This window comes from Rhamphochromis sp. 'chilingali' (genome assembly GCF_963969265.1).
Source record: "Rhamphochromis sp. 'chilingali' genome assembly, chromosome: 17".
NCBI classification, from domain to species: Eukaryota; Metazoa; Chordata; class Actinopteri; order Cichliformes; family Cichlidae; genus Rhamphochromis; species Rhamphochromis sp. 'chilingali'.
In genome coordinates this window covers 35,927,713-35,944,622 of record NC_137944.1, presented here as the reverse complement: position 1 = coordinate 35,944,622, position 16,910 = coordinate 35,927,713, and the positions used below count along the sequence as shown (strand labels likewise).

Here is a 16,910-nt window from a genome sequence, read left to right as displayed (position 1 = left end):
TTCCAGTAGAAATGGGCTGACATATCCTGAGCATAACCATGTATAATATCCACTGAAGTTAAAAAGAGCTGCTTTGCAACATTAAACTGCAGTGTGCAGTACGTGTTTTTCGGAACACAAGGTGCACGGGATTATAAGGCACATTAAGCGAAACAAAGCAGTCAGATAAATCAAACTTTATTAAACTCATTCTTCTTGCTTCCTCCACTTCTGTACCATTGATTCATTAATGTTAAATTCTCTGGCAGCTGCTCTATTCCCATGTTGTTGCAGTATATTAATGACTGACCTCGGATGGATGGATCATCTCAGTTGTTCTCCTGACTGAAGTTTGGTTCGTTTACAGCATCCTGCCATGCGATTGCATTTGTCTCTAACCATGAAGAACCTTCACGTTAACTTTTATAAGTGGAAAAGTGTTAGTGTTTGTCCTCCAGCTTCACTATGTTATGCTAACATAGCTGTGTCGCTAGCGATCACGTAGCACATCATTATATACCAGCTAGCCCAACTTCAGTAACCCTACAAACGTCACTGCTGTTTAGTTTCCTGTCTTCATTTATGTTGGAAGTGGTAGCAGAGCTGTACGTTTGATTTTTTTCAGAAATCTCTCAGTCAGAACATGCTATATCATGCTTAGGTAACTAGCGAAACTAGCGAGCTAACTTCCGCTAGCTTCCTGCTAGCTTCTAACTCCGTTAAATGTAATAACTTTTGTTTTCATGGATGTCTGGAAGTTAAACTTTATAGTTACACCTGGTAAAGCAGCAATGCTGATCGTTTTATTAAAGATGAAAGAATTTAGACAGTTTTTAACTCTCAGTGATGCTGCAGTGTTGTTTGACCTGAAGCATACGGAGTTTAGGACCCAGATTACTCCCAGATTTAAGAGCATCTTAGTCCGACAAATACGACAATAACGACGGCCGCTTGCATGTTCTGCAAAAAAAATGTGCTTTGTCGTGTATCTGACGGACAAACACCAAACCAGTTCCACATCACTGAAGTTGCACCATTTTTACAAACCAATTCTGGTTCATCTGTTTCACTCAACAATCGGCCATGTGCGTATGAAAACAAAGGCGCTGCGCATGCGCGTTTTACTCATATTCTATCGCGATATTTCATTTTCCTATCGTTGCCTAACATTATACCGGTATTACCGTGAACGGTATAATATGGCGCAGCCCTAATATTTCTAAGCTTTTCGGGGCCAAGTACAATAACCTCAGTTTTATCTGAATTAAGAAGCAGAAAGTTAGCGGCCATCCAGGTCTTTATGTCTTTAAGACATTCCTGCAGTTTAACTCATTGGTGTGTGTTATCTGGCTTCATGGACAGATAGAGCTGGGTGTCATCTGCATAGCAGTGTAAATGTATGCTATGTCTTCTAATGATGCTGCCTAAGGGAAGCATGTATAATGTAAACAGAATTGGTCCTAGCACTGAACCCTGTGGAACTCCATAATTAACCTCAGTGTGTGAAGAGGACTCTCCATTTACATGCACAAACTGGAGTCTATTAGATAGATATGATACAAACCACTGCAGCACAGTACCTGTAATACCTACAGCATGTTCTAATCGCTCTAATAGGATATTATGGTCGACAGTATCGAACGCTGCACTTAGGTCTAGCAGGACAAGCACAGAGATGAGTCCACTGTCAGAGGCCATAAGAAGATCATTTGTAATCTTCACATGTGGTCTGCAGACTGACCGGTCTGCGTGTCATGATGTTTGTGCTGTTCGCTGCTTTTCTTTCATTTCTGCAGCCAATCACAGCAGCTCTTGTTCTCGCAGTGGTTGGCTGCAGGCTTGTTTTGTGGTGCACATCTGTGCAGCTAGGCTCATGTAGCAGCAGTGTGGCCTCAGAGGGCGGGGTGGGTGTGTTGCTGTAACGGGTGGAGAAATGAGGAGAAATGAATTCATTCAACAAAGGTCCTCAGAGAGATACATGTACAAACGTGTGTGTGTGTAGGCACAGTTTGGCAGGTGATTGTTCCTCCTTTGTGTAGCCTTCATTGCCTGTGTGTGCATGCATGTGTGTGTGTGCATGTGTGTGTGTGTGTGCATGTGTGTGTGTTTGTGTGCGCGCGTGTGTGTGTGAGTGAGTGGGAGGTACACAGTGAGATGCATCTCCTGGCTGGTTGCAGCTCTAACAGCAGATCCTGCCTCGTGGTGGGCGTGGACAGACCTCCTCATTCACCTGCAGGTGTGCGCTGACACACACTGAAACACTTGTGTTACCTGGGTGAATGTCCGCCCGCCCAGTGCTCTCTTCTTCTTGTTTTGTTGGTGTTGTGTATGAATGAAAGTCTCTGGTGTGCGTCCCTTTGAAGCTCTGAGGTTTGAATTCGAGTGTTTGAGTCGATTGAAAAACAGCCACAGAGCAACGAGCAGCAGGAAACGCGTGTGGTCGCAGGTGAAGGTCAGGTGACCTCGAGGGTCAGATGGGTTTGTGCTTCAGTTTGTCTAAATCCAGAAAAGCTCCACCTGTTGGTGACCGCTCAGTGTCAGAGGCCACCAACGAGGCATCGTGAGCATGGGCAGAGTAACGAAGGCGTAACGCTGTCACTGAAGAATCTGCAGACTGTCTGGTGTTCAGCGGGCGGCGGCGGTCTGCGAGGACGCTCGCTGTGATGAGATTTCATTTGTGTGAGGCCGCCTGCATTTCCACGGCAATTATGAACCACATTTATTTTATTGGATGATTGGACTCTGTGATGAGCCTTTTAGCCTTACAATGAGTGATTATTTCGGGCTTTTTGTGAATCCAATAAATTGGCCTTTAAAACGAGAGCGAGGGAGGCGGGCTGCGGCGAGCCACCGCCGCTCAGTTTGCATTTTGATGGAAAGAGTGGAATATGTGAGCGCCACGCGGCGAGGCTTAAAAACACAATGAATCTCCTCCAAATGAGCACAAAGTCATTTACTGCGAACAGCTCAGTGAGTCACATTGTGTGTGGTCAACACACGTGCACGCACACAAACACACACACACACACACACGATGACATTCAGTGTTGTCATCAGACGATCTGTCTTTGTTATCGCTGCTGTCTAGAGGAGCTTGTTAGTCTGAGAGATGTTGGCCAGCAGGAGGGTGAGTGTGTGTCTGTGTGTGTGTGGCTACACTGTAAGTCGACTTCCTTTTGGACATCAAACATTGGTGGATATTGGTCGTGGTGGGCGGGTCATGTGGTGTTCACCTGGGCGGGAGCGTGTCGTGGCACAGGTGAGTGTGAGCGGTCGTTGCCTGTGAGGTCAGCTCGGCGCCCGGCTCAGCTTTTGGATCCATTTTCAGGCGTCTTTCCGGTCAGTCCGGCAGAGACGGAAACGTCTGGCGGAGCAGCCTGTGTGCTTTCCTGCGGCGTCACATCCAACCGGCCCGTCTGTGCGGGCGGCGAGGAAAACCACGTGGTGCTGCTGTTAGGCTGTTATTTAAGATGATGGATGACGGGATCTGAGCATGCTCAGTTCAGAGGCAGCACCAAATCACAATGACACGCCCACCAGTCGCTCCAGGCACTCGATGATTATGATTACTATCAGTATTATTTGATTAACTCGATGAATCGGTTTAAATGTGAGACATTAGAAATAGTTTCTGGAGTCTTTCCTTCAGTATGTCCAGATTAAAAAAAATACTGTGACATCACTGTTGATCTTTCTGCTTTTATGTCACTTTAATGGACCTGTTTGGACCTGTTGTCTTAGTGGACTGAGGTCAATGGTCACGTGGGCAAAGGTCCTGCTGTCCAATCAGTGATTGATCTAAAAATAAAAGCATTTCCAGTCCAGCCCCCCGACCCCCTCCTTTCTAACTGCAGTAATATCAGAGCCCGCTGACCAATCACATGACCAGCTGGGCTCTCTCCCTCCCCCCACGGACGGCGGTAAGCTGCCATGTTGGTAATTGTTTGACCTCTGTGAAGTTGACCCTGTGACCCAGCTACAGGCACCGTCGTTCCTGGTCTGAGCGCCACCGCCAGCATCCGAGCTTTGACCTGCTGGCCTCAGGAGGAAGCTCCAATTAAGTTGATGTCATTTGTTGCTGGTGACGCTATTCTCCAGCTCTGACCTCTGACCTCTGTGTGTTTGTGCTCCATGTTCCTTCCTGTGACTTGAACTTTGACCTTTGAATGAAACGCAGCACTGAAAATGAGCTTGCAGCAGCTTAGGAGTGCGTACCTGTGCGCCCTTTTCTGTGTCATGAGAAACAGGAAGTGCATGTTTGATTGCAGCAATTGCAGCTCCACCTGGTCCTCTGCCCTAATGTTCAGCGTTACTACAAACACACCGTCTCACTGACTGCTGCAGGTACGCCCACACCTGTGTGCAGGTGAGGGACAGCCAGGTGTGCAGCGTGTCGTTGGATTGAGACTGATGTGATGTCATTTGTGAGAAAACTGTGAGGTTGGCGGCACGGAGTGAGCTGAGCTCAGGTGTGCTCTGATGTTTTTGCCCAGGGTGTGTGTTTGTGCGCACGTGCGTGTTATCAACCAGCAGGTCGGTACCTTCAGCCGGACATCCAGCCTTCCTCACTGCTCTCTGTTGTCTTCCTCCTCACTGCTTTGATCCGTTGCTCATACCGAGGCCCGTGGCTAAGCTAGCTTTAGCTTTAGCCACTTTGGCTTTGCTAGCTTGTTTAAAACGCCTGTATTCACCTGGCTGACAGGTTTACAGGTCTGAGACTGAGGATAGTTGTCACTGGCGTGTTTGTCATGGTCGCCTTGGTTACTGTGGCTAATGTTATGTTAGCCTATGGCTAACTAGCTCAGACCAGCTCGTGAATGCTGCTGATAAGACAAATCACCTCTCAGGTTCATGATAAAGAATGTCAGTGTTGGTGTTCAAAGGAAAACAGGAACTGGTCTGTGGGGTCCTCCTTTCTAATGACTGACCCCGCCCCCTGTTTGAAGGTTTTTGGAAGGTCTTAGATGATGTAGGGGTGGCGGCGGTGGTGGTGGTGCCTGAAACATGTTGTGGTGTAACTGCTGATACGAATCACAGACATGAAGCTAAACGTGCCCCGCGTTAAAAACTCACCTGAGCGCCATAGTAAAACGGTACCGATGTCATCAGGAGAGAGGCGGGACTTGAGCATGAGGAAGTAATGAGATGTCAACGCAGGGATGAAAGTAAATCCATCAGAGTGGACGGCAGAGGCAGACGCGAGGATTAACCTCAGCAAACGATCACATGTGGGATTAGAGTCGGACAGGCGTGTGTGTCTGTGTGTGTGTCTGTGTGTGTGTGCGTGTGAGATGGGGATGAGGATGATGAGGATCAGATTTGTTGCTGAGAGGATTAATCTGCTGAATGACTGAAACTGGAACAAAGCAGCAAACATGAAAACAAAGCTCAGAGGACACTGACCGCAGCCAATCAGAGAGCCTGTTTACAGCAGCAGGTATAGATTATTGATCAGTCTGTTTGAAGTGTACATCAGAAGATCTCAGCGAGCTCGCAGTGGATGTCTGGGTGGATGTGTCGATGAATGGACGGATAGGTGGATGACTGGATAGATGGACAGCTAGGTGGTGTAAAGGCAGGCGAAGCGTGTGAACGAGGAGGCCAGTCGAGCTGTTCTTCTCGCTGTTAGCGCTGAGGTCACGGGCCGTGGCGGGGGCGGGGACTAACGTTCAGCAGGCTCCTTTGTGCCAACACTTCTCCTGAAGCGGTGCCACAGCCTCACAGATGTTCTCCAACCAGCTGGTGGGTGGTCGGTGGAGGTTCGCGATGGTTACCCGTGTGCTATAACAGGCGTACAGTACTGCACCGACACCCACTGTGAGGTTGCTATGGTAACTGATGGGTCGCAGGTCAGAGATAGGTGGAGATGCAGAGAAGTCGCCTTCCTCGCTGACTGCCGGTGACCAAGGCAACCTGCTCGAACCAGAGCAATCACAGTGAAGCTTTTGGTGCAGCAGCCTCTGTCTGAGGTGTTCTACACGAGTGACCATCGTGTAGTGACCTAATGGCCTCTGACCCCAGTCTGGGCGTGTGCGCTGAGGTCTGACTGGCTCAGTCTGTTTCTGTCTGTGTCACATGACCCACCTCCCTCACCTTCCTCCACGCCTGGTGGAGCTACAGGTTTCAGACTGCGTGATGTTAAAGATGACTTCGCTGCACAGATGGGACAGCGAGCTGCGAGGAATTGTTGATCAGTGTCAGAGGTCGTGTTGGTAACCGTGGTAACCAGCAGGCTAGGAGTGAGGCTGAAAGCCTGCAGAGGTGTTGATACGCGACTCCTCTCCCTGTGCTATTGATCTGTCTGACCTCGTTAGGAGGGATTCCTCTAATTGGAGCCCACTAATGGCTCCTATTAGCTCGTTAGGTGAAGTTAGCTCGTGCAGAACTTCTGCTAACAAGCACGGACACTTTTCTTTGTGAGCAGGCAGTCGCTTGCTGTGCTCAGGCTACACGCTGAGTTCCTCTTCCTGAGAAACCAGCTCTGTTCATCCACAGGGAGCTCCTCCTCCTGCCTCACTGTTTTATTTCTCTGTGAACGAAATGAGCCGAGCGATGGGCCTCGGGCCTAATGGCAGCTGATAAGATTTCCTTCGATCTGGACTCGTGCCACCAGCCGAGAGCAGAATCCTCCAGAGAATCGATCCTGAACAAATCCAATCAGCTGCAGATGCTCGCTGAGCGGCACCAGGGGAGCCTCTTTGTTTTACACGAGGAGCTTCCTTTAATCGTGTTACTGCGTCCTGAGTTTGCCTTCAAACTTCCCCCTTAAACCCTGACTGCGTTCCTTTAGAGCACAAACTCCAGCTGGGAATGTCCTAGAATCAAATCCTTTAAAATCCAAATCTGGACAAAAACAATGTGAGGCTGAACTCTGCTGTAGCTCTCGGCCTCTGTCTTCATCTTCCTCTGTCTAAATCTGAGCTGAGCCTTAAAGCCCGCCACACGCAGCACCATTAATCATATGCCCACTACGTTCTTATTGTGGGGGTTTTAATATCCATGTCTGCTGCCCTGACAAACCTCAGGTGAAGGAGTTTTTAAGCCTCATTGATTCTTTTAATCCGGTCCAGCCCGTACCTGGTCCCACACATGAACACGGACACACACTGGACCTGGTCCTGTCGCACAGTCTACCTGTGTCTAACATGGAAGTGACTGACACTGCCTTCTCTGACCATATGGCTGTATTATTTGATGCTGCGTTTTCACGCACTACAGTTCAAACCAGCGCTCCTGTTCGCCGCTGTCGGATTATTAACCCTTCCACTGCTGCCCAGTTCCCCGCTGATCGTACTGCCTAACCACTCTGGACTCTGTGGCACCATTAATAACCAGGCAGCCCAAGGCTAAAATGGACCCTTGGTTTAACGACGCCACTCGGGCTGTGAGGAGGGAGTGTCGTAGAGCTGAACGCAGATGGAAGAGGGACAAACTGCAGGTGTCTCTTCAAATCCTAAAGGACTGCTGGCGCCTCTATCAGGATACGGTCAAGGAGGCTAAAAGAAAATATTTCTCTAAGATCATTTCCTCCAACAGTCACAATCCACGTGTTATTTAACTCTACTGACTCAGTCTTAAATGCTCCACAAAGTGGCTGCTTGGAGGCCTCTCTGATGATTTTATGTGTTTTTCATTGAGAAGGTTGCAACCAAAGGAGAGTGGTGTCCCAGAGGTCTTCCAATCAGGTTTTAAAAACGTTCATAGCACGGAGTCAGCACTCTTAAAGGTTTTTAATGATATCCTCCTTTCCTGTGACTCTGGTAATCGTGTTGTTCTTGACCTAACAGCTGCCTTTGACACTGTAGACCACAACATTTTACTGACTCGCTTGCACCATCTTGCAGGCATTCGTGGTACTGCTTTGAAATGGTTTAGGTCTTATCTTTCTGACAGAACTTTTAGTGTTAACCTTTCAGGGTATGAGTCCTCCTCTGCTGCCTTTCAGTCTGGGGTCCCACAGGGCTCAATTTTAGGGCCTCTGCTTTTTTCATTATGTTTACAGCCCCTGGGAACCATCCTCAGAAGGCATGGATTACCCTTCCACTGCTATGCTGACGACTGTCAGATTGATCTGCCTCTGAAGCAGAACGATGCCTTCTCTATTAAGCCACTTCTAGCATCTCTAGAAGACATTAAATCTCGGATGTCCCTAAACTTTCTAAGATGTAATTCAAGCAAAACTGAGGTGATTCTGTTTGGTCCTAGTGGACCTTGTGAACCTTGTGTATTTTAAACCTGTTGTTACTAACCTGGGTTTTAAGATGGACAGTGATTTTAAATTAGACAGTCAAATTAGGGCTACTGTCAAGTCCAGTTTTTATCATTTAAGGCGCTTGGTAAAGATAAGACCTACTTTATCCAGGCTGCATTTTGAAACCGTAATCGATGCTTTTATTCCATCTCGTTTGGATTACTGTAATGTGCTGTATTGTGGAGTTAGTCAGCATCTTCTCTCTCGTCTGCAGCTGGTCCAAAATGCTGCTGCACGACCTTTAACCAGAACTCGCAAAAGAGAGCACATAACTCCCATCCTGGCTTCACTCCATTGGCTGCCTGTATAATTACAAAATGTTTTATGTAAGATTTATGTTTTGTGATTTATCACGTTCGGTGTGAACACAGTTCATTTAAAATTCTCATGTTTGTTTTTAAATGCTTAAAGCAGGGGTGTTAAACTCATTTTAGTTCAGGGGCCACATGGAGAGAAGTCTATTCTCAAGTGGGCCGGACTGGTAAAATCATTGTGTATATAACTTAAAAACAACAACTTCAGATTGTTTTCTTTGTTTTAATACGATCAACATAAAAATAAAGCTAGAGCCTGTGTTCAAAGTAGTACAGGCACAACATACAGTAGCTATTAATCATAAAACACCTCAAGTTATTTGAAAATCCTGAGGACAAAGAACAAGCACACAGCGCCTCAGTGATTCACAGAAGTATATCACAGATCACAGAAGTACATCAGGGTGTCTCATGCAGCACTTTCAGTGGGGTTGCATCGTTTATGTGACTCCTGATACCTGGCATCTTTAGCTTTCACCAGCTCATCAATATCAGGCTTCACATCCTGAGCAGCAGCTAACTTCAGGATGTGATTCGAGTGCCTGTGCGTGAGCCTTGAGCGCAGTTTTGTTTTATTTATGCTCATTACAGAGAAAACTTGCTCACAAAGATACGTGGTTCCCAACATGCACAATAGTTTTGCAGCGAGGGCATCAAGTTGGGGTAACCAGGCAAGAGATTCTGACAGAATGTGTTCAAGCCAGCTGCAGCAAATTTGCCCTTCAAATCCGAGTCACGCTGCAAGTCTGTTATTTCAAGTTGGATGCTGACGGGCAGATCAAAAGGATTCACGGTGAACGGCGAGCACAAAACTTTGAAGTCTTTCTCCAGTTCACGAAAAATCTGAAATCGTTGCTCAAACTAGTAACAGTCCCGTTATTTTATCTTTGAACCGCTTCATATCCGCAACACTTTGGAAGTGAGCTGCATCACCACCGGTGGGCTGCGTCTCCCACAATAACAGCTTCAACTTGAAATGCTGTCATGATACTGCGTGACAACTTTGTTGCGTCCTTGCAGCTGTTTGTTCAAGTTATTCAGGTGCTCTGTAACATCCACCATAAATGCAAGGTGCTGCATCCATTCTGCAGAATGAAATTCTAACACTGGTTTCCAGTTTTCTTCCATAAACTGTTCAATTTCTTCTCGTAAATCAAAGAAACGCCTCAGCACAGCACCTCGGCTCAGCCATCTTACCGCAGTGTGGTATGGCAGGCCATAGATGTGGTCTTTCTCTCTGAGAAGACTGTCAAACTGACGGTGCTTGAGGCTTCTGGATGAAATTAACAGTTTGGATGACCACCTTCATGGCGTTATCCATTTTCAGTGACTTGCAACACAAAGCCTCCTGGTGCAAAATACAGTGAAAAGTCCAAAAACCACGTCCTCCATTTGCAGATTGCACTTTATCTCTGAACCTTTTTACAACGCCTGCTTTCTTCCCGATCATTGAGGGCGCACCATCTGTAGCCAGGCTGACAGCGCGGGACCGGTCCACTCCGACCCTGTCCAACGCGCCGACGAGTGCGGTGAAAATATCAGCTGCGGTCGCTGTATCTGTCATCGGTACCAACTCCACGAACTCCTCGGTGACGGTCAATGTGTCATCAACTCCGCGGATGAAAATTGCCAGTTGTGCAACATCTGTAATGTGCCTTCATCAATTGCAACTGAAAACACAATAAATGACTATTTTTTTGTCCAAATCCGCTGAAAGATCAGAAATCCTGTCGGCAACTGTGTTTCCTGTCAGGCTGATATTTGCAAAGGCCTGGCACTTTGCAGGGCACACAATCTTAGATGCCTTCATCATACATGTTTTTACAAATTCACCCTCACTAAATGGTTTGGAAGCTAGTGCAATTTCGTTAGCAACGAGGTAGCTAGCTTTCACTGCAGCGTCACTGATGTCTCGGCTGTGAGTAAACACAGACTGCAGTTTCTTCAGACCCGCCAACAGTTCATTCACCTTCTCTCTTCTCTGCTGTCCTTAAAAGTTGTCATATTTGTCGGCATGAAGACTCACGTAGTGGCGACGGAGGTTATATTCTTTCAGCACTGCAACATGCTGGGAACACACCAAGCATACAGCTTTCACTTCCGTGAATAAACAGGAGGATGACCATTTTTCTTGGAACACTCTGCACTCTGCATCCACTTTTCTCTTTTTGACAGAGACATATTGGGCCAATGAGGGTGCCAAAGCACATCGGGTTTAAATTTCGCGGGCAAAACAAAGTAGCTCACAATTGCTATTGCGCCATCCAATGGACACAATTGGAACAGCAGTTTCTTTATTGAAAAATTGCTGCTCATTTTTATACTTTACAAAATCATCTCATGGGCCAGATTAAACCCGTTTGTGGGCCTGATCCGGCCCGCGGGCCGTACGTTTGGCACCCCAGGCTTAAACGGTCTTGCCCCAATTTACCTCTCTGAGCTTCTTCGTCCTTACCCACCCCCCAGGTCTCTCAGGCCAGCTGACAAGCTGCTCCTGGAGGTACCCAGGTCCCAGAGGAAGCTCAGAGGGGGCGGAGCCTTTCCTGCCTCAGCTGAGGTACCCAGGTCCAAGAGGAAGCTCAATTCTAATTATCATTTTATACTATTTTATTATTGCTTTTGCTATTTGTGCCAATTCTACTGTTTTAAATATTATTTGAATTATCATCTTTTTTTTTTTTTTAAATGTTTCCTCTATTTATATTATTTCTTTTTTGAACTTGTTTAATGTATCAAGTGTACAGCACCTGAAAGTGCTTTATAAATACATTGCTTTCTTGCTAGTGTTAAAGAGTACTGCACTGATTCAGCTAAAAGGTGATGTGTTGCAGGCGTGTTTCAGGCGTGTTGCAGGTGTGTTTCAGGCGTGTTGCAGGCGTGTTTCAGGTGTGTTTCAGGCGTGTTTCAGGCGTGTTTCAGGCGTGTTTCAGGTGTGTTTCAGGCGTGTTGCAGGCGTGTTTCAGGTGTGTTTCAGGCGTGTTTCAGGTGTGTTTCAGGCGTGTTTCAGGCGTGTTTCAGGTGTGTTTCAGGCGTGTTGCAGGTGTGTTGCAGGTGTGTTGCAGGCGTGTTGCAGGTGTGTTGCAGGTGTGTTTCAGGTGTGTTTCTGGTGTGTTTCAGGCGTGTTTCAGGCGTGTTTCAGGCGTGTTTCAGGTGTGTTTCAGGCGTGTTGCAGGTGTGTTGCAGGTGTGTTGCAGGTGTGTTGCAGGCGTGTTGCAGGCGTGTTTCTGGTGTGTTGCAGGCGTGTTGCAGGTGTGTTTCAGGCGTGTTTCAGGTGTGTTTCAGGCGTGTTGCAGGCGTGTTTCAGGCGTGTTTCAGGCGTGTTGCAGGTGTGTTTCAGGCGTGTTTCAGGTGTGTTTCAGGTGTGTTTCTGGTGTGTTGCAGGCGTGTTTCAGGTGTGTTTCAGGCGTGTTTCTGGTGTGTTTCTGGTGTGTTGCAGTGATATGACAGGCGTGTTTCTGGGGTGTTTCAGTCGTGTTGCAGGCGTGTTACAGTCATGTTTCAGGCGTGTTGCAGGCGTGTTTCTGGTGTGTTTCAGGTGTGTTTCTGGTGTGTTTCAGGCATGTTGCAGGCGTGTTGCAGTCATATGACAGGCGTGTTTCTGGTGTGTTTCAGGCGTGTTTCAGGTGTGTTTCTGGTGTGTTGCAGGCGTGTTTCAGGTGTGTTTCAGGCGTGTTGCAGGTGTGTTTCTGGTGTGTTTCAGGTGTGTTTCTGGTGTGTTTCAGGCATGTTGCAGGCGTGTTGCAGTCATATGACAGGCGTGTTTCTGGTGTGTTTCAGGCGTGTTTCTGGGGTGTTTCAGTCGTGTAACAGGCGTGTTGCAGGCGTGTTACAGTCATGTTTCAGGCGTGTTGCAGGCGTGTTTCTGGGGTGTTTCAGTCGTGTTGCAGGCGTGTTACAGTCATGTTTCAGGCGTGTTGCAGGCGTGTTTCTGGTGTGTTTCAGGTGTGTTTCTGGTGTGTTTCAGGCATGTTGCAGGCGTGTTGCAGTCATATGACAGGCGTGTTTCTGGTGTGTTTCCGGCGTGTTTCTGGTGTGTTTCAGGCGTGTTTCTGGGGTGTTTCAGTCGTGTGACAGGCGTGTTGCAGGCGTGTTACAGTCATGTTTCAGGCGTGTTGCAGGCGTGTTTCTGGTGTGTTTCAGGTGTGTTTCTGGTGTGTTTCAGGCATGTTGCAGGCGTGTTGCAGTCATATGACAGGCGTGTTTCTGGTGTGTTTCCGGCGTGTTTCTGGTGTGTTTCAGGCGTGTTTCTGGGGTGTTTCAGTCGTGTGACAGGCGTGTTGCAGGCGTGTTACAGTCATGTTTCAGGCGTGTTGCAGGCGTGTTTCTGGGGTGTTTCAGTCGTGTGACAGGCGTGTGACAGGTGTGTTTCACTTGTGTTGGAGTAATGTTAGAGGTGTGTTGCAGGGGTGTTGTTGGCATGTTGCTGGTTTGATTAACATGTGTTGTTGGTGTGTTCAACATGTGTTGGAGGTGTATTACAAGTGTGTTGTCGACATGTTGCTCGTGTGTTTTAGTTGTGTTGCAGGCATGTTGTTGGTATGTTGCAGGTACTTTGTGTGTTGACCTGCAGGTTTCAGGAAAGTGTTTGTGAGTGTTTTTATTCCAAGCTGGCAATAATTTTAATGTCAGGATGTCTTCATGCAGCGAGCTGCACTGATTGGTCATCAAGCTGTGGTTCACTGTCCTCTCTTGTGATTGGTTGATGTGTTGGGCTGGTCCATGGTACACAGCCAGAGGTCCGTCCTGATGAGGCGTCTGCAATCAAAACACCACAGAGACTGTTAAAAGCAGCTCGTCATGTTTGCTCAAAGCTTGAAGCACAAATGTTTTGGTCCTTTTAAACTTTATCGTTTTGCTGTTGCAGGACGTCTGAGGGGGTGCACCCCCGCCTCCTGACTTCCTGTTTGCTTTGCTGCTGTCACTTGAGCATCCAGAGGCTTCACCTGTCCGTCGCAGCAGATTTTCACTCTGTAAAAATGTAAGTACGGTCACCCTTCAGAACCACTCTAATGTTCCTCTGAAGCTCTCTTGCTGCCAGCCAATCATGCGACAGGCTGACTCAGTGCTGAGCTCTAAGTGTCTGCTCACGTTTGCAGCCTTTCATTTAATCAGAGCTCTGTGGCTGTCAGTCCTCTGCATGCAGCTTCATCACATGGAGTCTTTTACCTCATGTGACAGCTTTCATGATTCACGTCACATGGTGTGTCTGCGGTCCACCAACAAATATACAACATTATAAAAACAGTCTTTCTCCAGAGCCTTGCTCAGTCGTGTCGTCATCATCATCTACAGTCTGTTTGTAATGATGAAGATGAGCAGAGATGAAGCTCACATCAGTCCAGTCCTGTCGCTCACAGACTGCAGGAAGCTCGATGCCAAACGCTTCTCTTTGTGTATCTGTGTTCGAGGCATGGAGGATGTAACAGCCACTCGTGGCTCTTTCCAGCACCTCCAAAATCATAGGAAGCAGATCTGTACCGGAGCCAGGAGCTGCTTGGCGAGCTTCCCCTCGTGTTCCCGGCGTGCATCAAATGAGAGGAGAACACAAAGAGCCGATTTCAGGCGCCGTGACATCAGGATTTCACAGAGCTTAACAGACGTGTCACCGTGCCGCCCAAATCTGAGCCCTGCAGATCGATTACAGCGTGGATTAGCTGTGAGCTCGCTCCACACGCCGTGCATTAATGCAACACACTTCAGCTGGAAACAGTCACAGGCCCAAGGGGGCGGAGCCTCCAACAACCAACCTCCATTCAGCCTCCATTGTCTGCTTTACACGATCAGGGGGCCTCTCAGTTACCCTGCTCCAAGGGATGGTACTTCACTACACACACACACACACACACACACACACACACACACGTGGTCACACACACACACACACACACACACACGCACACACACGTGGTCACACACACACACACACGCACACACACACACGTGGTCACACACACGTGGTCACACACTCACACACGCACACACACACGCACACACACACACGTGGTCACACACACGTGGTCACACACTCACACACACGTGGTCACACACACACACACACACACACGTGGTCACACACACACACACTCACACACGCACACACACACGCACACACACACACGTGGTCACACACACACACACTCACACACGCACACACACACACACGCACACACACACACACGTGGTCACACACACGTGGTCACACACACACACACACACACACACACACACACACACACACACACACACGTGGTCACACACACACACACACACACACACACGTGGTCACACACACACACACACACGTGGTCACACACACTCACACACACACACGTGGTCACACACACGCACACACACACACGTGGTCACACACACACACACACACACACGTGGTCACACACACTCACACACACACACACACGTGGTCACACACACGCACACACACGTGGTCACACACACACACACACACACACACGCACACACACGTGGTCACACACACACACACACGCACACACACACACACACACACACACGCACACACACGTGGTCACACACACACACACACACGCACACACACACACGTGGTCACACACACACACACACACGCACACACACACACAGACACACACACACACACACACACGTGGTCACACACACACACACACACACACACACGCACACACACGTGGTCACACACACACACACACACGCACACACACACACGTGGTCACACACACACACACACACGCACACACACAGACACACACACACACACACACACACACACACACACGCACACACACACACACGCACACACACGTGGTCACACACACACACACACACACTCACACACACACGTGGTCACACACACACACTCACACACACACGTGGTCACACACACACACTCACACACACACGTGGTCACACACACACACACACACACACTCACACACACACACGTGGTCACACACACACACACACACACACACGTGGTCACACACACACACACACACACACTCACACACACACACGTGGTCACACACACACACACACACACACACGTGGTCACACACTCACACTCACACACACACGCGCACACACACACACACACACGTGGTCACACACGCACACACACACACGTGGTCACACACGCACACACACACGCACGTGGTCACACGCACACACACTCACACTCACACACACACACGTGGTCACACACACACACACACACACACTCACTCACACACACGTGGTCACACACACACACACACACACACGTGGTCTCACACACACACACACACACACGTGGTCACACACACGCACACACACACACGTGGTCACACACACACACACACACACACACACGTGGTCACACACACACACACACACACACACACACACACGTGGTCACACACACACACACACACACACACACACGTGGTCACACACACACACGTGGTCACACACACGTGGTCACACACACGCACACACACACGTGGTCACACACACGCACACACACACGTGGTCACACACACACACACACACACACACACACGTGGTCACACACACACACACACACACACACACACGTGGTCACACACACACACGTGGTCACACACACGTGGTCACACACACACACGTGGTCACACACACGCACACACACACGTGGTCACACACACACACACACACACACACACACACACACACACACACACACACACACACACACACACACACAGGCAGGGAGGCGACCCCAGTGATACCAGTCTCACTAAAAACTCTTTGGTGGTTCTGATGGTTAATCCTGCGTCACCGGGCCACAGAGGTGAGCCGCCGCTCGGGCGGCTGACTGGTGATTTATGGGCGCACAAACAGGAAGCTGTCAACAGCTGATTCCTATCTCCGGTGTCCGTGAGCGCAGCAGAGCTCAGCTGACTCGAGGCACACAGACTGTAAAGTAAAGATGGATTCTGTGACGGCTGTTATCCAAATATGAAAAAATCTGATTGGCTGCTGTTCAAATATCAGAAATGAAATATCTGCTGATGGACACTTTAAGCTGTGCGTCGCTGTGTCGGGGAGCACTGGCATGTTCACGTTAGCGCGTTTGCTCCCTCGCAGCGCCGCGGTGTATCGATCAGCAGTCATGTGTAATCAGTCAGACGGGACGCCGCTGAACCAGATCGCGTGCGATCAGATCTGAATGTGGTCTTTGTATAAATCAGTGTACACAAGTGTGAAAGGTCATGTGCCCCGAGGACGACGACCCAGACAGCAGGACAGGGCTGGGATCACACGGGTGGAGGTGAAGTCCAGACCAGCACCTGCCGGAGGGGCCCTGTGGAGTCAGGGGGTGCAGGATTAGATGC

General features: G+C 48.7%; 1 protein-coding gene across 1 annotated transcript in view; it reads left to right on the top strand.

Annotated features, from left to right (window-relative positions):
• LOC308385209 (semaphorin-6D-like) overlaps positions 1-16,910 on the top strand; it is a 102,623-nt gene that overhangs the window by 29,197 nt on the left and 56,516 nt on the right. The window contains exon 3 of the mRNA XM_080864013.1: positions 13,409-13,522. The gene's annotated coding sequence lies outside the window, so the exon portion shown is untranslated. The remainder of the gene's footprint in view (positions 1-13,408; positions 13,523-16,910) is intronic.